This window comes from Dromiciops gliroides, chromosome 6, assembly GCF_019393635.1.
Source record: "Dromiciops gliroides isolate mDroGli1 chromosome 6, mDroGli1.pri, whole genome shotgun sequence".
Classification (NCBI taxonomy): Eukaryota; Metazoa; Chordata; class Mammalia; order Microbiotheria; family Microbiotheriidae; genus Dromiciops; species Dromiciops gliroides.
In genome coordinates, this window is record NC_057866.1 from 141,415,383 (window position 1) to 141,440,545 (window position 25,163).

Below are 25,163 nucleotides of genomic sequence, written 5' to 3' on the forward strand. Positions count from 1 at the left end.
GTTTTCTAATGTGGGCATTATTCTTCTAGCTCTGGGTTTTAGGAGTAAGACCAAAGCATTCTTTTAAAGATAATGTGGCATGAGCACACTGTCCCCACTCCTCACCCCTAGCAACTTTTTCTATCCTTTATTTTAAAAAATGGGGAAGTTTAGAAAGCTGATAAGAAAAAAAAGTTAGTTATGGAAATAAACCAATGTTTTAGCATCACCCTTAGCTTGAGATCAGTTTCCTATTCAGTCATACTTAGGATCCTAGGATGTGTGAATATGCACACATATTTTTCTTCTTCCTTCTTTTTTTTGGTCCTGATTTATAATTTCAACAGTGCAGGGATCTCTTGGTATAGAAATCTCCTCTTCCATGCATATTAGTGACTTACTTTACTGGAAATTATAGCCTTGAAGAGTTGCTTGGGTGGAGGGGCATTGAGAGTTGTAGAACTTGAACCCAGATCTTTTTGACTGAAGTTGGCCCTCTCTTTACTACACTATACTGCCTCTCACCAGGGAACAAAAGCAAAAGCATAACAATCCTGGAACTCAAGGAATTTACTTTCTACTGTGGGAAGGAGCAAGAAACCTTGTGCTCAGATGAGAATATACTGAATTTATATATATGTGTATATATACACACATACACATATATGTATATATTTATATGCATACATAATTCACATATATATATATATATATATATATATATACATACACACAAATAGTTCTTGCTTTATTTAAGTGTTTCATTCTGCAGACCTCTACATAAAACAAGTTTTACTTAATGCAAATTTGCCTGTGGATTTGGGGAAGAAAGGGAAGGAGGCAGAAAAGGGGCCACATGCCTGTGGAAGGAAGGGTAGCATGTTGGGGCTGGGGACAGAGAAATGAGAGCAGCAGAAGGAACAATCAGCTAGAGCCAGCCATGTGGGCACCTAGCCAGAACTAAGAGGCAGCACACACAGGGGGCAGATATGTTTGGGGTGGGACATGGGCATAGACAGGAGAAGATGGGCTACTGGAAGGGGCCAAAGACAACATCCAGTACCCAAGTGCAGACAAAGGGAAGACAGACAATTGGGGGCTGGACATATGGTGGTAGGCAGAGAAGGGCAAAGGTCTCCTCTCTTAATCCAAGCCCCCATTGGTGGTGGTCTCACAGCCACAGTTATGCTTTCACTTGGATGGTGTTTTGTTTTATTTTGTTTTGTTTTTGGTGGGAGACTATAGATCAGAGGGGCAAGAGGGGAGAGGGGCATTTTATAGATGAGGAACTGAGGTAAACAGGGTTAAGTCACTTGCCCAGGGTCACACAGCTAGTAAGTGTCTGAGGTCATATTTGAACTCAGGAAGATGAGTCTTCCTGGCTCCAGGCTCTATCCATTGTGCCATGTAACTGCCCTGTTATATGTATATATGTATACACATATATATATGTGTATATGTGCATATATGCATAAATATGTGCATGTGTGTATACACAAAGTAATTTTTGAGGAGCACTAATTACTGAAGGAATCACGAAAGGCTTATTGAAGGAGGTGGTACTTGATCTGAAGGGAGCTAGGGATTCTGAGCGTCAAAGATGAGGAAGAAGAGCATTCTAGGCTTAGGGGACAACCTGTACAAACAGTCATAGACATGGGGAGAGGAATATTGTGTACAGGTTAGATGTCAAGTCAGATAGTTTGGCTGGAACGTAGTGGGTCTTCTTGGTAGCAGCAAGATTCAACCTTTGGGTCAAAGGTTATCTGACTTTGCCTCAAATGCCTCTACTACTTGGGATTTCTGGGAAATCCAGAGAAGTTGATGGGATTGAAGTTTGGAGAGAGCAACAAGAGCACTAGGATATGCAGCAGAACACCTGGGTTTGAGAATTGGCTCTAACAGTATGATTGGGAGCCAGTCACTCTCTTTCTCTCTCAATTTCCCTGACTATAAAATTAGGATAATAGTTGGAGTAACAGAATGACTGTGTGGAAAGCCTTTTAGAAACTAGGGAGGCTTCTATGGAAGGGATCTGCTCTAATTAGAATCTTAAAGCTTTCCTTCATGGACCTTGATATTCTGCCCACAGTGGCCCTGGCCCAAGACTGTAGCTCTTCTGTTCTCAGCAGGTCCACATTGCACCATTGTATCAAGGTAGTCTACCTTTCTTCTCTTTCATGCTTTGTGGTTCCACCTTTTCTTGACCATGACCCACTTTTGTGACAGTGATAAGCAGTTTCTAACTTCTAAGAAGTAAGTTGTGCTATTCCAGGATCCTTTTACACATAAAGACATTTTAAGGATAGAAATTTGGTTACATGCTCTTAATTTGAGCTTCTTAGGGGTGGATGCATCAGGAATTCAAGGTCTGATAACTATCACATCAAAGTCAATCTAATGAAAATATGTCAGACACATTCTAGTGGAAGGTCACAGGTTTGGCTACAAAACAAACAAACAAACAAACAAACAAAACCCAAAAACTCTTGAGGTTCCCTAGCGCAAGATCCTAATGGTTAGCTTGTTTGCTTTTGTGGTGTATCTCAGTCCACCATGGCTCCTTTTGGGGATTCTAAGGTTTCCGCAGGAGAGAAAGACTAATCAATTCTGCCCCAAATAACTGACCTTTATTCAGTGTGTTTTAATTTGTATAAGAGAATGTTGACAGCTTAATTTGAGACACAAAGGGAAATGCAGAGGAGAGTGGAGAAGAGGAGGAAAGAATCTTTGTGGATCTCAGCCACTGGAGAGATAAAAGGAGGCCTCCAGAAAGGGGGCATGTGGCCCCCTTTCTGCAGAATAGACTCATGATTTACCAAGCAGAAAGGTATTCAGTGCTTGAACAATATGATCTTTAGTCCTGGGAAGGAAGAAAAATATTAATGAGCATAGATGAGGCGGCCCTCCTGCTCTGGTGCCTGGGTTGTATCAAGCTCAAATTGCTCTATAAACATTGATTGAGCTCAGGAACAATGCAGTAGAAGGCTCAGGGAATAAAGTCATCACAGGACTGGAGGCCTGGTGACTGGAGGCTCCTAACAGTAATAATTGGCATTTATATCAGACTTTAAGGTTTGCAAAGTGCTTTTCCTCTATTGTCTCATTTGAATCTCACAACACTTATGCTCTTATCAGTCCTTATAGTTCAGTGAGGTCTACTTCTAGGCATGGGAACAGTTAGGCTTGTGGATTATTCATTTTTACTTTCTAACTTTTTAACTATCCAAAAAAGAATTATGTACCAGACATAGGGTGATTTTTAGTTAAATGCATAAGACCAAGAAATACCCAAAATTGACAAAGTAAAATCCTTATGACAACACTGGAGAACTTTAATCCTTAAAGTACAGACTCAGCCTTTTTCTCCTACCATAACTCCATGAAAGCTTCCAGACTTTGCTGCCGAAGCCTCCCTCCACTCTGACATTAATTCAGCATAGCTGTGAAAAGGAAAGGATTAGAGCCAGGAGAGTTCAAACCCAAGTCTTCTGAGTCCATTGCCAGTGCCCTTTCTACTGTCCCATACTGTCTTCTGTTGCTATTATTCAGTCATTTCGCTCCTGTCTGACTCTTCATGACCCCATCAGGGATTTTCTTGGCAAAGATACTGGAGTGGTTGGCTATTTCCTTCTCCAGATCATGTTACAGATGATGAAACTGAGGCACACATGGTTAAGTAACTTGCCCAGGGTCACACATCTAGTAAGTGTCTGAGGCCAGATTTGAAGTCACAAAGATGAGTCTTCCCGACTTTAGGCCTGGCATTTTATCCATTGTGCCACCCACACTGCCTTCTAGTCAAGTTTAATGTCTATTTCATTATAGCCCTTGAAATACTTGAAGACAGCTGTCAAATTCCCCATTTCTTTTTCCCCCCTCCATGTTATAGCCTCAATTTCTTCAACTTATCCTCATATGACAGCAACCACCCTGACCACTACCATTCAGCTTATCAATGTCTTTCCTTTACTGGAAGGCTCAGAACTGAACTTAATATGCCATATTTGGTCTGGCAAAAGTATATTTTGTATGACACTGCTGTTCCTACTCCTTGTGGAATCTGGGTAGGGGTTATCACAACAGCCACTACCTATCTTGCAATAAAACAGCTGATAGCAATATAGTGTCTCCAGGTTTTTATTAAATACCTCTTAGTTAAATAAAGCTCCGTTAAAATCCACAATCTATTTATTATGGGGGGGGGGTTTCCACTTTCCACACACACACACACACACACACACACACACACACACACACACACACACACACACATACACACACCGAGGACAGATAAATTTTTGTCCAAGATAAGCAATTCTAGCGTCTTTTCCTTATGAAGAGTACTAGTGACTTTTCCCATGAAAGGAAGCCAATGGATTGTTATCATGTATTGTACATGAATGACTCTTACCCTTCCCCAGGAAGGTTGGGAGGATCTCTCCAAGTACACTCAGAACCTCAACAAGTGAAAGTTAGTGAAATGCAGTCAGTGGAGACAGTGAATTCCCAACCATGTGCTCTGCTGCTGCTCTCACAGAGCTGGTTAACTTGTGCTGAAACTGATTGATTTTGTCTGCAAAATAGGTGTAAAATTTCCTCCAGCGTGAGAAACTCTGAACAGTTACTGAGGTAGGAAGTAGAAAAGAAGACATTGGTTGGGCTTTTATATTTAAGAGAGATAAACAGACAAGAATGTGCCTGGGGGCAAAGTTGGCAGTATATCTGATTTTCAACAAGGTTAGAATGCCAATGTCAGATTTCACACATCTGTCTGTGGGAGGAAACACTTAATATTGTCCTCGGTATGAATAAAATACATGTTTACAAGGCTTTATGGCAAAGCTACTTCCTCTCCCTCTTCAACCTTAGCTATGTTCAATATCCCTGACACAGTGGGCAATGACAAGATTTCATTTATTCATTTGTTCACTGTTTATAGAACTCCCATTGGGTGCTCAACACCCATTGGGTGCTTATGGGGGCATATACAAAATAGGATCATAGATTAATATATAGAAGGGACCTAAGAGGCTATTGAATCTTACTCTTTCATTTCTTATATGAAGAAACTGAGGCACAGAGAGGGAATGACTTGCTCAGTCACACAGCTATTAAGTGTCTGAGACAGGGTTTGAACTCAAGTCTTCCTAACTAAATACTCTACCCACTGAGCCCCCTATTTATTACTTGTGACCTCAAAAAGCTTATGAATAATTTCAATATATGTCTCTCTCTATATTTATATATATGTAATCGTTCTCAAAAATTTTCAAATATCAAACATCAAATAACACAACATAGGCTATATAACCAAATGCTGTAGGAATTTATGGAAAGGCAAAGTTGCTATGGGTTTGGGTTAGGACAAATATCTTAAATTGGGTCTTGAAGGAAGTGTTAGTTTTTGATTTTCATGGAAAGGAAAATGTCCCATGTTGGAGGAAGGGATGATGAATAGTTAGGAAGGACAGCATAGAGGTAGAGGTGAATATGTCGTAAAGATTGTAAGGAGAGTGTGGTCTTGCTAGAGCCTTGTACTTTTGTTGAAAAGCATTAGAGTGGATAGTTAAGATGGATTAGAACTTACTTTGTATGTAGTTTGTACCTACTGATCTAAGTACCTATTTTCTGTCTCAAATAGAACATAAGCACCTTGAAGGGAGGGACTATTTTCATTTTTGTCTCTGGATCCCTACAATTCTTGTCCCCATTAAGCACTAAAGAAATTCTTGTTGAACTGAATAGAGTTAAATCATGGAGGGTTTAAACTCTTTAAAGGTGGGAATGACTTTTCCTTCATGTCCTTATGTCACTGCTGGCTAGGTCAATGACTTCCTCATAGTGACTTAATAGATTTTTGCTGAATCGAATTGAACCTTGACTACTAGGCAGGAGAATTTAGGCTTGTTGTGGTTGGCAATAAGGAGCCACTATAAATTCTGATGTTGAAGAGTGAGCTAATGAAAGCAGTCACATGGGAAGATTAATCTGGCAGGGGCATTGATCAAGCTGGGCTGGAAGGAAAGGGGATTGGATGCAGAGAAATCTCATAGGAGGCTATTAAAATCATTTAAGTATGAGGTGACAAGGGCCTGGCATGGCACAAGTAGTAATGGAGAAGAAGGGATCAATCCAATGAGTATTACAGATGAAGAAAAAATAGGATTTGGTGATTGATTGAATATAAGGCATGAAGCAGAGGGAAGAATAAAAAGTAAATCCAAGAATTGGAAGGAGGAGAACCAGGAGGTTGGTGGTGACAGAATTTGGGACACGAAGGTAAATGAGTTGAGAGAGTTAAAGAAGATAATGACTTTGGTTCAAACAAATCATTTTGAGATCAATGTGTCATTTATTTAAAAAGCAGAGAACTATGAGATGCTGAGAGATAAACTTTGGATAAGCTATGGTTCATGAGCTAGATCTTAAATTCTAGTAGGAGAAGTCACAAATCCAGGGAAATACAGCACCCAGTATTATATAATGAGGACATTAGAGAGCTATAAAAGAAAGTGCCATGTAAGGTTGAGCTTCACGGAGGAGGAGATATTTAATAGAAGGGTAGGATTTTAAAAGAAAAGAAAGGGGCAGCTAGGTGGCACAGTGGATAAAGCGCTGGCCCTGGATTGAGAAGGACCTGAGTTCAGGTCCAGCCTCAGACACTTGATACTTATTAGCTGTGTGACCCTGGGCAAGTCACTTAACCCTCATTGCCCCCCAAAAAAAAAGACAAAGAAAAGTAGAGAGAATATTCCAGATCTAGGGAACAGTGTCAGCAGAGGTTTGGAGATTTACCAGTACAGTGTGTGTTGGGGAAGTTAGTGTATACAGTAGGTAGAAGAAAACTATGAGATAAGACAAAGGGGAAGATTGGTGCCACTTTACCTCTCCCTCCTCTTCCTCCTTCTCTTCTTCTTCCTCCTCTTTTATCTTCTCTCTCCCTCTCTCTCACACACATTTTACTCATATGATAGTCGGGAAGCATTTTGAAGCAAAGATTTTTTTAGGGAAGATTTTGGAGCAAAGGAGTAATGTGACCAAATCTGTACATGAGTTTGATTATTCCAGCAAGCATTAAAGATGGGTTCAAAAGTTCAGTTCAGTCATTTTTCAGTCATGTCAGACTCTGTTATCCCATTTGAAATTTTCTTGGCAAAGATACTGGAGTGATTTGCTGTTTCCTTGTCTAGCCCATTTTACAGATGAGAAAACTGAGGCAAAAAAAAGGGTTAAGTGTCTGAGGCCAGATTTGAACTCAGGAAGAGGAATCTTCCTGATTCCCCAGGCCTGGAACTCTAACCACTGTACCACCTAGCAGCCAAAAGTATGGAGGTAGAAAGACCTATAAGAAGCTATGTCTGTAGTCCAAAAACGCGTTAATAATTTGCACTATGTGGGTGATATCAGTGAGAATAGAGAGGAGGGGATAGATAGATGGGAGAAATGTAATGGAGGGAGAATCAGTAGACCTTGACAACTGATTGATTATGAAAAAAAGCAGCAGGGAGAAGAGTCAAAGGTAACCTTCAGGTTGTCAATATGGAAGATGGGGTGATATTATAAGCACAAATAGTAATATACATATATATAGGAGTAGATTTTGGGGAAAGATAATGGGCTTGGTTTGGGGCATGATAGGTTTGAGATATGTATGGAGAAAGCCTAGAGACAACTGGAGTTGCTGATCAGAGGTTCAGAACAGAAGTAAAGATTATGTATAGATATGGGAGTGATCTGCATAGAGGTGGTGGGGTAAGCCATGGGAGTAAATGAATTTCTCAAAGGATTTGGGGTAAAGAAGGAAGAGAAGATTGCTGAGAATGAACTCTTGGAGAACATGCACATTAAGGAATTAGGAAGACCTTGCTGAACAGCACCTGGAAAGGTAGCAGGAGAACGAGAAGGGTATAGCACCTCTGAAGTCAGGGGAAGAAAATATATCAAGTAAGGAAGCATGACAATGGTATAGCACTAAAAGCTGGCAAATAGGTCAAAGTCAAGAAGGATTAGGAGAGAAAATGTGCCAATGTACCTGGCAATTTTGAGGTCCTTACTGACTTTTAGTACGATAACTTCAATAAACTAGCAGGGATGGAATTCATTGGAGATGTTAAATAGACACTGAAGCTATGTTGCATGCAAAATCATGTTTGAGATGTAGATTTAGGAATTAGCAGCTAGAGGGGATGTTTGAAGTGCAAATGAATGAATCCCTGTAGGGAGTTGTAGGAGAGAAAAGCAAAGGGTTGAGAATTTAAGAAGGTGGTCATTTTAGCAGGAAAGTAAAGAGGAAGAGGAGTAACAAGGAAATAAAGGAGTAGTTAGACAGGAGTATCAGAATAAAGCATCATCATCATCATCATCATCATCATCATCATCACAGAATCTAAGGGAGGGGAGAGATTCAAGGACAAGGGTGTGATTGATCATTAGCATTAAATGTAGCAGAAAGGTCAAGGATGGTGAGGGCAAGGAAAAGACCATGAAGAGTTGAGAACGTTAGAACAGGTTCAGTTGAGGGAGAAGATTCAAACCAAATTGCAAAATGTCTGGGTTAAGGAGGAATGAAATAGAAAATAGGCTCTGCTCCCCTACACAAACCTTACTGTTAATCCTTTAAGTATTTGTTTAATGTACTAAGCATTATCTCTGTTTAAATTTCCTTTTACATGTTTGTTAATGTTATCTGTCAGAAACTGTATGTTCCCAGAAGGCAGGGACAGTATTTGTCTAACTTGCTTTGCATAGTACCAAGAACAAGGTCATGGGCAGGTGGGAGCTCCCTGCATTTTGATGAGGAAGAAGATGATTAATTAGAAAGGGAAGCAATCCTGTGAATTACTAAGAGAACCTAAACATTGGATCATCCAGGGTTGGTAGAAACTTGTGGTAATGCCAAAAGAGAATATCAGGTCCTACAAAGGCAAGGACTAGATGTCCTTTGTATATTTGCATAGGATTACAAGTTTAAAAAGCAGGAACAGAAAGCAGACTTGTGTGGTTTCCAATCCCCTTGATTTGATTCCAGAGGAGTGCCCACTAGAAGACAGCCTTAATTCAAAGGCTCCTTTTTCTCATCTGTACAATGAAAAGCTTGGACTAGATCATCCTGAATATTCTTTTCAGTGCTAAAAGTCTCTGAGTTGAGGTATCAAACCCAGCAATCACTAGGCATGCAATACAATCTGGTGAAAATAATTAAAGCGTTAAGGAAGGAAACAAGCACATATTAAGTACTTATTATGTGCCAGGAACTATGCTAAGTGATTTAAAAATATAATCTCCTTTCATCTTCAAAGTAAACTCACTTTAAAGTTAAAGAAACTGAGGCAGACTTTAGTTAAATGACTTGCCTAGGGTCTCTCTCTCTGTCACACACACACACACACACACACACACACACACACACACACACACACACACACACACGGCTAGATTTGAACTCAGGTCTTCTGGATGCCAGGATCAGCATTCTATTCACTGCACCATCACTATATGCCTCTAGTCCATACTCTTTGTGGTTAGGTGCAAGGCCATTATAGTTAAACTAAATCTGTAAGCATTTATTAAATGATTGCCATGGCTCCTCTATTAGGCACAGGGGTAAAAAATTTTAAAAAAAGGAAACAGTCCTGGCTTGTGAGAGGCTTATTTTACTTTCTATCATGGAGGGGAGGGAGGTGGATATTAAATAAATTAACAAAATGCACACATAGTCAATCAGCTCATAAGAAGCCCCAGTCTGTCTTGAATCCTTGATGATCATCCCATAGGAGCTGAAATGTGCCTGGTGGTCCTAGACTCAAACCAGATGATCAGAGTTTTCTGAACCACCAAGGACCCAGACTTGAGTTAATATTGAAGACCAAGTACTAAATGGTATTAAAAAGCAATGCACGGGGCAGCTAGGTGGCGCAGTGGATAGAGCACTGGGCCTGGATTCAGGAGGACCTGAGTTCAAATCCAGCCTCAGACACTTGACACTTACTAGCTATATGACCCTGGGCAAGTCACTTAACCCCAATTGCTTCACCAAAAAAAAAAAAAAAAAAAGCAGTCCAGTGCAGTGGAAAGAGCCCTGCACTAAACTTTCCTGAGCCTCAGCTTTCTCATCTGTAAAATGAGGATAGCAATACCTGTTACATGATCTTAGAGCTATTTTGGGGATCAGATGAGATTCTGCCTGTAAAGTCCTTAACAAATGCTCACAGTGATATATACGTGTCAACTCTTGGTGAAGTAGGGAAAAAGTCTCGTAGTCTGCTTTTTTCTGCTAGCCCAACCATGACATAATGGAAGCATTAGATGGGAGATTTTGCAGAGTAGACCCCCACCGCACCTCTTTTGTGTTATGTGGACATGGCCTGGCTCCATATCATCTTCAAATAATTACTATATGTAGAGTCAGGGACTGGGGCCAGAGTAGGATTCATGGTTCAGTACATGAAAAATGTTAAAAAAAAACCAAACTCTCAAATAATTGAAAAATAAGGTTATACACACATTGTTTTACATATAGTTGAGTCAATTATTGAATAAAGTGATAAATGATGTATCTTGGGGACAGGGGCAATGCTCTGCCCTATTTAATGAATTAAAATGATCTTCTCTTTAGCAACTGGCAGGGGTAGGTATGTAGTTGGGGTTTGATAAATACTTCACAACTGATCAATTTAGGTATGTATCTAGCAGTGTTTATGGAGTCCTTGCAGCTGTAGCCTTGGTGTCTAAAGAGACAACTACTATAACATGGACCTAGTTCATATTCCAAAAGGACAATATATCAAATTGAGATCGAACTACCTGAGGTTCAGTTGAAGGAAATGAGGTTGTTCAGGATGAGAGAGAAGACTTTGTGAGGAGTCGGGGAGAGGATGACTGAGAACAGTGTTCAGATGCAGGGTATCCCAAAATTCTAAGAGCCATTTTAGATTTTAATACCTTAACACTGTCCTATGACTTTTGGTACACCCTAAAGGAGAATCATGTGGAATAGAGATTAGACTTGATCTATTTGGCCTCAGAAGACAGCACTAAAAGCAAGGTGTAGATGTGGCAAGCAGGAATATGTAGGCATGATGCAAGAACAAATTTCCCAACAATTAGAAACATTTCAAAGACAAGGGTTCTCTGTCACTGAAGGACTTTAAGGAAAAGTTGCATCATCACTTGGCTATGTTATGAAGAGCAACTTTGTTCAGGTTTGTGTTGGATGACATGACTTCAGAGATTCTGTGATCCATGTCCCTTCGAGCTCTGCACCTGTATTCCTCCAGTCCTTGAAGGACAACCAGACTGAAATGGGAGATTGCTAGTGCATCACTTTTTCCTTTGGCTGTTTCACGATTTGAAGAACTACAAACTAGAAGCATAGAAAAACAGTCCTGGAAGGGATCTCAAATAGTCAAGTAAGCTATCCATCTTCCTTTGACAGGACTGTGCCTATCCTCTCCCAGATGGGGGAGAACCTATCCTACTTGAAAGGACCTCCCAGGGAGGAAATTCTACATAATTTTTCCAGCAACACTATTAAAGAATGAAACAATGAGCTTCCTTAAAAAAAAAGTTGCTTTATCTATTTTCTTCCTGGCAATGCCCATTCCAAGAGCAATAAATTCCATTCTAAGTATCATCAACTCCCCCCTCTCCCCACCAAAGGCCTGAATAGAATACATTAGATAGAGAGAGATATGTATTCAACACTGAGAAAAGATTTTTCTTCCAGATCAAGGTTAATTCCATCAAGAGAATGGAAAGTCCATTACAAATGCCCATGAATTAAAGCTTTCTTCCTCTTGAGTGAATCAGCCTAATCTTCTCGCATATAAATGTGATACCCAAGGTCTTGATTATCTCTGTCACTGTTTGCTCAAACATTTTTCACACCAGCAAATATTCTCACTCTGGGATAAGCAGATGCAAATGTCTCTTTTCTAGTGCCTCATCAATGAAAAGGCTACTACATTCCATCTGCATGTTTAAATTTTGTTGAGTGATGGTATCCTAGTTTGTGGCTGTAGTTCCAGGTCTCAGTCTTCCCAGGAGAATCAAATCAGCCAGTGAGTCCTGAAAACATTAAGTGTCTATCATAGATATGTTTTGACTTGAACAAAGGAAGGCTTGGCTTAGGGAGACCATTTAAAGCAGCTGAGCAGAGGCAAGTGTAGCAAGGCAACAGTTAAGGTAAACCACCCCCCTCTCCTCCCCCCACCCCCTCTCTTCCCCCCCCCCCACCCCCCACACAAACACCCCCCCCATAAAAAAAGTTCAGACAGTTTGTGACTCTTACACTAGAGTAGAAAGCTCAAACTTCAAAAGTAGTGTGTGTGTGTGTGTGTGTGTGTGTGTGTGTGTGTGTGTGTGAGTGTGGGGGGTAGGCAGAGTAAGTAAACCATTTGGAAAATAGTAAAAGAATAAAGCACTGGTGATACTGTAAGAGGTCACTCCGGAGATGGTATGTCCAGGTTATGCCAAGCTCATCTCTCCTCCTCGATTAATAGATAGGACATCAGTGATTATCAACATTTTGCAGTTTCAGGAATTTTATGGAGAGGTGGGGGTCTTGATCAGGCATTCTAACAGGTTTCCTGCTTCTGATGTCCAATCCAATCTAATTCAGTAAACATTATCAAGCACCTACTATGTGCCAGGCATTGTGGCAAGTGCTGGGGATACAATTAATAAAAAGACATTCCCTAATCTTAAGGAGCTTACAATAAAATTGGGGGGGGGGAGAAGACACACAAAAAAGTCAGGAGGGCAAGGGGGTGGGGGAGACCAGAGGGTACCTGGTAGGGTATTTTCTTTCTTGGCTTTGAAACCAGGCCAGGCAGCAGATGTAGAGTGATGAGCTGAGGAATTCCCTCTTCTACCCTCTATAAAGGAAAGCCCCTCTATAAAGGCAAGCACTGGGTGAGGCTTGGCACATCACACTCCAGCCCTCCAATCAACCAATCAAAGGGGAGAAGAAGCTGAGGGAGGAGGTGCTAGTCAAGGCTTGAATTGGCAGCATGGCAATGAGATTTGAGGTGATGAGCTTCACCTGGGAGGGGCATTTCCCCCCCCCCCCCCCCTCCCCTGGAGATAAAACCAGGCAGAGCAGCAGATGCAGAGTGGAGTAGATGTTGCAAATAGAGATATGATAGGGTTTGACTCAATAAGTACCCGCTGTGGAAATTTCCAGAATAGAAAATTGTAATATGAATGGCTCCAGATAAGGAGAGTCACATAAAAGGGACAGGGTTGAGGTACCAGGGAGGAGGAAGGGCATGTCATTTTATAAAAAGTTTAATCTTTCTGAGAAGACCCTAGATTTCCCTACACAGTGGGTTTTACTTGGGGGGGGGCAGGAGGGGAAGGTTACCACAGTAGTTGTCAACTGGAAGACTACCTCTCACATCTGGAGGAGTCCAAGTTGAGTTAAAAGCAGAAGGGTTTGTTAGAAAATTAGACACTAGTTCTGAGGCACCCAAGTACAAAGTACAAGAAAGCCCACAGCCCAGGAAGGACAGGGGCAATTTACGTTGAAAACCAAGGGGAGGTTCAAGGAGGAGTTAGGGTAGAGAATGGGCAGCTTTTCCAGGAAGAGGTGGGACACTGAGACAGGAGCTTTTGTAGGATCAACTGACTACAAGGTAGGTTTAATCCCATTTGAGGTACACAGCTCAGCAAGGTTAGGCAGCAAACACCAGCAAAGGCATCTGGGAGTAAGCAAGCCTTTTGACTCACTGCAAACTCCTCATTGGCTCCTTTAAGCAAACAGACTGACTCTGTGTCCAATGCATTTGTTTGGATGGTAATTCATAAAAAAACAGATATGTTAGCCTCAGGAGTATTTTCACACAGGTTTACTTGGGTTAATGTTTGGGACTTTAATTTTTCTCACAGAAGGCACATAGCAAAGACCTGATCCAGTGAAGATTTCCTTTTCTTGGTTATCTTTTAAAGAATCTCAGCCTTCAAGATCTCAGTGCTGAAAGACACATGTAGAGAATTAGATTTTTCCTCCAAAGATGATATAGTGGGAAAATGGGTAAGGGTTGGGGTTGGGGTTCTTGGGAATTCCTCTTTAAAGAATTACACCCTCTTGCACACAAAACGTAGTTAGAATAAGGTGATAGTTTATTTAGGAGCAAGGGAAGGGAAGGGTGGGGGGAGGGAAACCATGAAAGAAATCCTTAGACTTTTCATGGGGAGATTTGGCATAAAGCACATGGCTCAGAGGTACCAAATCTCCTCGAACAGGAGACCGGAAGGTACTTTTATAGAGGACTGATGGGGGTGGACCATCTGCCCGTGAAAAGTTCCTTTAATGAAGGTGGACCATCCCCCACTGGTGGTAGCTGGGGGAATTGGGTGAGGAGTGGAGGACCATCCCCCACTAGTAGTGACTAGAGGAATTGGGTGAGGGGTGGCTACGGATCCCTCTTCAGAACACAAAGGCCGAAGCCACACCCAAACTTATCTCCCCAGGATAAGGGAGACCGGAATGAAGGGTAGGAATCCCAAGCTAGCTCAGTCCGATTTGGTTCCTCTAGGCCTTATCTGTCCTCTGGTTTAGTTTCTCAAGGAGAAGATTCCTCGGTGTGTCCCAGAGAAATTCTGGGGTGCTCTGCGCCCCATGACAGAAGGATAATAGGACTAAGGTTCCAGGTATGTTGAACTCTGAGAAAGAGAAGGAGAAAAAAACTGGTGTTGATGGGGAGTGGAACATAGCACATGGACAGCAGGGAAGAGGGCTGTGCTGGTTAGCTATGCCTTTTAAATTGTTCCCAACTGATGATGTGTTGGGTATAAATAGCAAATATAGCAAGCTAACCCTTGTCAAAAATGTGCCTTTTTTTCCTTTAAAATTAACTATCAATTTACATACAATCTTAGCTAAAGAATCTTGGTGAACCAGATGTATTGGTGCACGAGAGTGGAAATAATTGTTTGTAGATTTCATGAAAAGATTGCTGGTTTGCTGGATTTAAATTACACACAAACTCCTCTTTACATCTCTAATTGTAGCTCTGTTGTTTTGCAGGCAGGGTTGACTTGACATTGACAAACACATCCTTAGTAAGAATACAAAGAAATGAAAACAATTTATATTTGCCCTAGGAGTGAGTCATTGAGTCATTTGGCAATATTAGGTTGTTTCTCTGAAATTCCAAGTTCTGTAAATTAAGACGGGTGAGAGTTAGGGTATAAGGTACATTTAGACCTTGTATTTTTCTATTTTCTTAAAACGGGAATTTATTATAAGGTATACTCAGAACTGTTAAGTAGCAGTTCTGATGCTGACATGAGAAACAGTACACAACATACCAGAAACTAAGTTGTATGGGTTACACTCCTCAGACCATAATAATGATAGCTAGCATTTAGATAGCATTTTAAAGTTTACTCTATATGTCATATTATTTTGTCTCTCCAGTAACTGTCATATAGTTAATATTATTATGCACATTTTACAGAGGAGAAAATCAAGGACTGAGAGAGGTTAACTGATTTGCCTAGGATCGCATAGCTACTAAGTGTCTGAAGCAGGATGCAAACTCAATTTTTCCTGATTCTAAATCCACTCCATTCACTGTACCACCTGGGTGCCTGACTATGGGACAAATTTAATTGAGATCCGAGAAGGGAGGATAGAAAAACCCCTGGAACCAGAGTTACTGCAAAGCCACTTCTAGGGGAAATCATTGCATGGGGAAGAGGAATAGGGCACAGTTAGGCTGTGAAGTTCTTGAGAATGTGCACATAGGGAAGAATTCTTATGGGGATGGGTGAGTACAAAAATGGCTTTCTATTTTAAGCAACTTTCCCTCTTAACAAGATTCTAAGCTCAGTTGTTTCTATGCTGCTAAAGAAGTAGAAACATGGTCAGGGCCTTCTCAGTGGTGGTGCCCTGCTTGTCCCTGCTTCCAATTCTCAGATTTTCGGATTCTCTACTTTTGATGTCATAGGAGGAATAGAAATGGGGTTCCATTAATATCCTTCAGACATCACTTTTTGCCTTAATCCCTAAGGTCTCTATAAAATGAAGTCCTTAATCTTTTAGGCTTAGGAAAAGAAGAATTTGCTTATCAGGGTTTGTAAGGCCACTAAAAATCCACTTCCTCAATTCTAAAAGACATTTGATTCAGGTTTTGGATTAAAAAAAACAATAGAGTATATGATATTAATTCAAATAAAACATCCTCCCCAATAAAGCCCAAAACCTGAAACTAAAAATGTAATGCTAGATTCCATTGAATGACATTTTTATGGTGAATCATTGATTCTTAAAAGGTTGGCTTGAGATAAAAATATAAAGATAAGCCACAGCTTATAAAAAGAGAAATTAGGGTGCAGATATTAAAAAGAAAAGCTATATTAAAAGTAAACATATATATATATATATACACACATACACACACACAGAAGATTAAAACCCTCCTGTTTTTGGCAGCTTCAAGAAAAAGTGCTCCCTTTTTGCTGAGCACAAGATTTGGAAAGTTTGGACAATGAAGAGTACATGGTCATTTTTTCTTGACCTTCATGGGAGCTGCTCCTTAGGTAAACATCCAACTTGCTGGGCTGCTGTAAATATTGGAATGATGCCACCTGCTGGAGACTTACTGTAGGAAAGCTCCCCCATGAGGAGAAGGCACCTGAGGGCAAGACATGTGGCTTTTCTTTGGTGTCAGGAAGTGACATTTGCTTGTGGGAGGAAGAGGGGGCAAGGCTGGCGCTCTCACTTTCTTTTGCCAGGACTCTTATGGAGAGCGGAGCAGGAGAACTGTAGCTCCTTGAGATAGATAGATGAATCTAGGCCTTTTTCTCTCTCTTCACCAAATTTTTATTCTCCTTAACAAATGCTTAAAAGTCTAACTCTTGCTAAAGCTTATAATTTATTGGCGACCACTCATTAGATATTTTAGACAGACTAGCTAGAATTTTAGCCCCCTTACACTGCTGTACCTCAAAAATACAAAGGAAGAGAGAAACCCTCTGGTCTGTGGTGCCTCTAGGCCTGAAAGGAGGGAAGATATTCTTTTCCACCGACCAGATAGCATTGGCACAATGAACGAACATGGGATACCTTTATGACTTGGTATCACACTTTGGGTCCATGCTTCTAGCAGCACCCAGAAGGCAGGCTCATGGGACACTTAGAAGGCTAATTAATCTCATGTCCCTGAAAACAAACAAAATTAAGTAGTACATCTGGGGTTGGAACTGTAACTTCAGGCTCATGTTCTTACCACCTGAGTTAATCAGCCATAGAAACATAACCCTCACATTCTTATAGGCATAGAATCAGAGATTTAGAGTGGGAAGGGTGCTTAGAGGGCATCTAATATAAATGCCTTGATTTACATACTAAAAATTCAATTTATAGCGCAGCTAGATTTTATAGTGGATAGAGCACTGGCCCTGGGGTCAGTAAGGTTTGAGTTCAAATCTGGCATCAGACACTTTAACTAGTTGTGTGATCCTGGACAAGTCACTTAACCCAGATTCACTTCAAAAAGAAAAGAAAAGAAAAAGAAACAAGTTACAACTGAGGCCTCAAGAGGTGGAGAGTTTTACCTAACATCACACATGTTTTAAGTGGCAGAAACAGACATTAAACTCTGGCCCTTCCAAACCTAAATCAGCTCTATCCACTGTGATACATTGGTTTATCAAAGCAAAAGCCTACTAAGACTTGATATTCTCATGGGGTTTCTTGTCCAAGTATTTTAAGCAGGTCCAGTCCCGCTTAGTTTCTAAGATCTAATGAATTTAGGTACATTCAGAGTGCTTTTGTTGTACTATGATTGATTTGATCCTGGGCCCAGAGGGGAAATTTTGGAGACAGTCAACACATGTTTATTACTGGAAATCAACTTATTGCTCCTAACCCTGGGCATAGTTAGATTTAGTGGATGCACTGAGACAAATCACAAGGGAAGCATCTGCTGTAGTGAAAGAAAGATTTGAATGGGATTCCCAAGACATAAGTTTGAATCCTGGGGGTGAGTGTTTAGTCATGTCCCCTCTCTCTGTCTCTTAATTGAATTCCACAAATATTTACTGATTACCAACTCTGTGCTAGGCACTGATGTGGCTGCTACAGAAAACAATACAAAAAAAAAAAAAACCAAAGCGGTCCCTCTCAAGAAGCTGACATTCTATCATAGGAATAGGGCTATGACTTAGGGTCTCCCTCAGTGACCCCCCCCCAGAGCTTACCAGCTATGAATGTGAGTAAGCCCTGTTCCTCAGGATGTACCCACTACAACCCAAGGGCCCCCAATCATCCTACCTGGGACCTTTCTGGAGATAATCCCTACAGATCAAGCATTCCTGGACCAGTGGTGGGGCAGGGGTGAGGACACAGTTTAACATATTTGTTTCTAATGGTAGACATCTAATGGGAAATGGGTGAAAAAAGAGGAAAAAAGAGAAATTTACATAATTTTATTATCTATTTAAAAGGAATAGCAAGTTGTACATAATAGATTTGTAGTTTCATGTACAATCATCTTTTTATTATATTGCGATACAGAAATACACATTTTATCCCATAAATTAAAAATAAAATGAATAAAAATAAAAAAAGACATTTGAACCATGATCTACCTTTAATACTCATCTTCCCCACAGTGTAGGTGTTCATAGGTGTGTGTGTGTGTGTGTGTGTGTGTGTGTGTGTGTGTGTGTGTGTGTGTGTGTGCAATTAATAGAGTATAGGACTTTGAGTTAGAGAAATTAGGATCTGACTCATGTCCAATGCTTTTTTTTTTTGGCAGTGCAATTGGGGTTAAGTGACTTGCCCAGGGTCATACAAGTAGTAAGTGTCAAGTGTCTGAGACTAGATTTGAACTCAGGTCCTCCTGAATCCAGGGCCGGTGCTTTATCCACTGTGCCACCTAGCTGCCCCTGTCCAATGCTTTTTAGCTAGGTGGCCCCAGACAAGTCCTTTAACCTCTTCCAATCTCAATTTTCTTACCTATAAAATGCTTCAAGGTTGCCACAAGACTCAAATAAAATTTGTAAAGTTTGCTTACCTTAAAAAAATGTAGCGAGGGCAGCTAGGTGGCACAGTGGATGGCACCAGCCCTGGATTCAAGAGAACCTGAGTTCAAATCCAACCTCAGATGCTTGACACTTACTAGCTGTGTGACCCTGGGAAAGTCACTTAACCCTCATTGCCCCCTCGCCCCAAAAAAGGCCATGTGACAATGGCTAAAATTGCAGTAGAGGAAAACAGACACAAACTTACAATGTCCCAAAGTCAACAAATAATATATTTTCTCAGGAAAGAAGTACTAAATCAATGAATCATGACTTTTTTTTTTGCAGGGCAATGAGGATTAAGTGACTTGCCCAGGGTCATACAGCTACTAAGTGTCAAGTGGCTGAGGCTGGATTTGAACTCAGGTCCTCCTGAATCCAGGGCAAGTGCTTTAACTACTGTACTACCTACCTGCTCCCTGAATCATTACTTTTATTGACATGGCATCATCCAATAGTCCAAGAATGGTTGTCTATGATGATTTAAAATACAGTGTGTACAAAAAACCCAATATGGCATTTGAAAATTCAAACACTGCCCAAGTCTTATTGCTGAAATTCTAATATTTTCTCCCACTTCCACGCAAGATAGAAAATGAATTAACATTTGCTGTGTTTCTCATAGGAAACTTCATAGTTAATTTTGAGAAAGCTTAATTTCATTAAAATGAAGGGAGATAAGCATGAATTCATATCTGGAGAGATGTGATTCACTTGTCCTGCACTGGAATCAAGATATTGACCATTACTATGATTTACATCTAGCAATCTGACCCTGCCATGTTTTGACATATTTAGTAGTCCTTCTCTTCCTTTCAGCTAAAATATTTAAGTTTGACTTTAAGCAAAAAGCTTGAGTTTGCAAGTAAATCTTTAGGCCATTGATTAAAATATTGCACTTTTATCTTTAAAAAGCTGATGAAATTATTAATTGAGCATTAATTTCTTGAAGGCATTTGACTAAATATAAGCAAAGGAATCATTACCATCTGTTTCCTTTTTTCTCATTCCTACTTCCTCTTTTCCAACTTGTAACTCAGATTAAATAGGACAAAACCCTGAAGACATTAGCACTCAGTGAAGTAGTAAGGGAACTAGATTTGAGTCAGAGGAACTGGATTTACATGCAGGTTTTTCTTTGGGTCTCAGTCTCCTTCTCTGTATGAAGTCTTTGTTCCCATCCAGCTCTAAACCTATGATCCCATTTTAAGTTAACACTCTTGCTTTTAAATCAGCTTTCTAAGGCCATGTATGTATATCATTTTCCCCTGATTTTGACTTTAGAATATGGAATTCTATAGTAGATCAACTTCTTACTGAACTTAGCACAGCACTTCGAAGCTTGTTCATTAAGTAAGCATTCGTTCTTCTAATTCAGGAAGGGAACATAGAAGTCACCTAGTATATCTTCTTTGTTCTACAGATGAGAAAGCTGAGGTCCAAAGAAGGGAAGTGATTTATCCAAGGACACAAAGGTAAATAGCAGAACCAGGATTGTATCTCAGGTATCCTGAATCCAAGTTTATCACTTTTCTCACATTGCTTCATTTTCTCCCATCTATAATTTGCTGGTAATCAGGAAAATTCCACTTGAAGGACAGCATTTATTGAATTACTAATTGCAACTATTTTTTGTCCTTTTCTATGAGTAGATTTCAATGTAAGCAGATGAACCATATTCACATCTTCAAAATAAATAAGCATTTATAGGATGCCATATAATAAGAAAGGATATTAAAAATAACATAAAGAGAAGAAAATATTTTTTAAGGAAAGCATTTTGTCCTCTCATGAAACCTCCATGTGATTCTTCAAGCATTAGATAAACACCCAGATGGCTATATCAACCTCTGGCATTTGTTCCTGGTTTACTTGTCCCTTTGGCCAGGTTTTGTTGGATTGTAGTCATTCTAATGTCCAGCCCCTTCTTTATGTAGCCCCTCTTCATCCCGTGGAGCTTTTCATACATTCCCAAGTTTTATTCTACTTAAAAAAACTTTCAGACTTACTCAACCATTGTTGTGTATTCTGACCTTGGTAGCTGAAATTCTGCTATACGGTAATGTGTTCCATCTCTCCTCTGCTGTCCTTTCTCACAGCCAACTGACAATTCTTAAAACCATTTGAGGATTTTAGTCATATGACTAAAAAGCCTTATCTTGTTTGGGATCTTCACTTTGGACCTGTGCTAGGTTCAGCCTTTGACACTTTTCTGTGTGGCAACTTATACTATGACTATAGCTAAACAATCGACAAGATTCTTGGAATAAATTACAAATAGGAAAGAACTTTTTGCTTTTGAGAAGCTATGTGTGCTTCTGGAGAAGTTCCTGGTACAAAAGTGGCCTAGGTTGTTTATGGAATATCATGTTTTTGAAGTTAAACATGAAAACAAAGAGAAATTAGATGGTATGGAGGAATGGCATAGAATCTCTTCTGCTTTTTAGAACCAGGAATTTAGAAATTGGGTCAGCTTTCAAAACTGTTAGGAGCATGATATTCTGGGAATGGAGTGAAAATGGTAAAAAAAAAATAACTGTTTTCAGTAGAATAACAGGAGAAAACATCCAGTGACTAGGGAAAACAACATCAGCAACAACTTTGCATCAAATACAATTAGGTCCTGATTAGTGTGAAAGACGAATGCCCTGAATTCACAGCATTCAGTGTGATAATTGTGTAAAATATGGTCATTGTTTCCAACCCAATGGAAATTTTCAGTGTAATTTGAATGATATGGCTATTTCAGGTGATTAATTATTCACAGTGATTTGAGACAGCTCTACCTTGAAAAAAAATTACACTCACATATTGTTATAGCTCAGATTAAACACAACTTGCTATAGGGAATTGTAGTTTGTCCTTCATTATCAAAGAGGACCATGACAGATGTCATGACTTGCATTGAATTGGATTTAAGTGAGGGAGGGCTATTCAAGGTCACCAAACTCACTCTCCAAGAACCATTTGGGTCCAGTGTCAAGATATACAACAGGACACCTGGAGATGGCCCTGCATATTTAAGGCAATTGGGGTTAAGTGACTTGCCCAGGGTCACACAGCTAGTAAGTGTCCGAGGTAAGATTTGAACTCAGGTCCTCATGATTCCAGGACCAGTGTTTGATCCACTGCTCCACCTAGGTGCATATATACATGGTATATACCTTTACTGATCATTATAGCTACTAGTGCCTCAATTTCATTTATACTTATATGCATAATTACTAGAACACAGTAGGTAATTAATATTTATTGACTGACATTTTGTTTCCTCTGATAATTCATGAGGGCAGAGAACATTTTATCTTTTATCTTTGTGTTTATAGTTCCTAGCATAGTATATGTCACCGGGTGCTTAGAAAGTTTTGATTCATTCTTTAAACAGATTGGTGGTCAAATGATAGGAGCAAAGCAGTTCTCAAAGGAGGAAATACAATCTATTAATAACCAAATGAAGAAAATGCTTCAAATAATTAATTATTAAAATAGAAATTAAAACAGTTTTGAAGTTATATCTCCCATTTAGCACATTGGCAAAGATGATAGAAAAACAAAATAATCTATGTTGCAGGGGCTGAAGAAATAGAAGAATCCTGATTCAAAGTTGGTAGAGCTATGAATTGGTCCAAATGTTCTAGAAAACAATTTGGAATTATATGCAAAATGTTACAAAACTATTTTTACCCTTTGACTTGATCCCTTTACTGGGCACATACTCCAGGAAGGTCAAAGATAGAAACTGAGTTTTCATTTAATATTCATAGCAGCACTTTTGTGGTAGAAAAACAAACAAAAACAAACTGGAAAAAAGTGGATTTCAGATCAATTAATAAATTATGATATTTAATTTAACACTATTGAACTAAAAAAAAACCAAGTACAAGAACTTCAGATAAATATGGAAGGACTTACATTAATTGGTAGAAAATGAGTGAAGCACAACCCAGAAAACAACATACACAAGGATTCCAATAAGGTAAATAGGATCAATGTTGAAGAGCTGCTAAACTCAGATTCATAATGGTCATAGACAAGAAATGATGAATATGGAGTCATATATGCTTTCAGAGACAGTTGCTTTGTTGGCCTATTTTACAAATTTTCTTCTTTGTTAAAAAGGAAGGTTCATTGATGGTAGAAGAATATTGGGAAATAAATGTGTTGTTAAAACAAAAGGCACCAACATTTGGCATCCAAAACAGAAGTTTTGGACTGCTTTCTTTGCAGTCCTACCAAATAAGTTATGTCCATACATAGATGACCAAATCAGCAGTATGGCGAAGTGGAAAGACATTCTTTAAAAAATTGATTGATTCCAATGACCTTAAGGAAATCATAAGCTTTTAGGATCTCTGTTTTTTTATCTGTAAATTCAATGGGTTGGGTGGCAAAATGGACTGTACTGAATTGATGTTCAGAAGACTTCAGTTCAAATTCTACCTGAGACACTTATTAACTAGGTAATCTGGGTTAAGTCAAACAGCCCCAATTTCCTTGTCTTTAAAATGGGGATTGTAATCCTTGCATTTCCTCTGAATTGTGAGAAAAGCACTTATAAGTGTGTGTTAGCATGCTCCCTTAGGATCTTTTAAGTTATGGTATTCTTTGCAACTGATTCAGTCAAATGGTTGGGAAATATTTGACACTGTCTATTCTACAATGGCTCATCTACTGCTACCTTGCAGAACCTGAAAATACCAGTCTTTTTATCCCTAGACTTTTTTTTTAAAGGAATGTAATTTTTTATTTGCTTAGGTGATTAAGCTGAACTTTAAAGGATACATTATTGGGACTGAATCAAGCTCCGTTGATTTTTTGGAATATTTTCTGCCATTCTTTTCTTTGATTTATGATTGCTACAGAATAATCCTGGTTTATTTCAATTGACTTTTTTTTTTAATAATAAACAGTTTTATTTAAAGTTTTGAGTTCCAAATTCTATCCCTCCCTCCCTTCACCCCTCCCTGAGGCAGTAAGCAATCAGATATAGGTTATACACATGCAATTATGTAAAACATGACCATATTATTCATTTTGTACAAGGAAACTCAAATAAAAGGGGAAAAAATGAAAGACATAAAATGAAAAATGGTATGTTTCAGTCTGTGTTCAAACAATAACAGTTCTTTCTGTGGAGGTGGATAGTATGCTTTATCATTTGTCCTTTGGGATTGTCTTGGATCATTATATAGCTGAGAACAGCCAAGTCATTCCCAGTTCTTCATCAAACAATATTGCTATCACTGTTCACAATGTTTTCCTGGTTCTGCTCACCCCGAGCTGAAACAGCCTATGGCAAATGTTTTGGATTCAGTCTGATAGTGCTAAAGTCAGGTGGACCTATTCAGAGTCTAAAATAGGTTGACTGTCCATCCTCCTTTGGGTCAAAGCTCAAAGTCTAGTGTTAGATGATAATATAAACACCTGTGGTTAGTGCTTGCTATTTAATTATGGTACAATGCCATTTTTCCATGACCAGAGTGAGGCAAAGAGCTGGCAACTTTAAGCAAAAAGCTCTGCTAATTCTATGTGGACTAGGGTGTGTGTAATTTAAAATTCTAAATGTGGGTTCTAATCTGTTCCCCCAGTTTTGGGGGAAACTGACTAAAATCACTGATAAAACAAGTTTAGGTTTTTAAGGGTTTATTGAAAGATAGAAAGAGAAAGATTGAGAACAGAATTCCTATAGCCTGGCAATCCTATCTTTCCTCAATTTTCCTGTGAAGTCCTCTGGAGTCTCTCTCCTCTACCATGGTGAAGTCAGGAACCCAAAGAGCACGAACTCCTCTCCCCGCGCCAGCTTCCTACTTTGTGTGTTCCTCCCAGCAATGGGAGGCTCCTCAAGTTGATTGACTGGTAACCTTGATAGACAGTACCCATGAGCAAACATAACTTCCTGACACCAAGGAAAAGCCACATGGCCTTGCCCTCAGGTATTCTCCTCATGGTGGAGCTTTCCTACAGTAAGTCTCCACCAGGTGGAGTCATTCTAATCATTACAGGTGTGATGGTCTTGCTAGGTCTTGTATTAGTCAGTGCCATCTCTCCACAAACTTTGAATATAGCAGGAATCCCTTAGGGGCTGAAAGTGTGAATATACCTCCCTGAGTATCAAGCTCACTGCTTTGGGATACTTCTGTTGTTGGAGA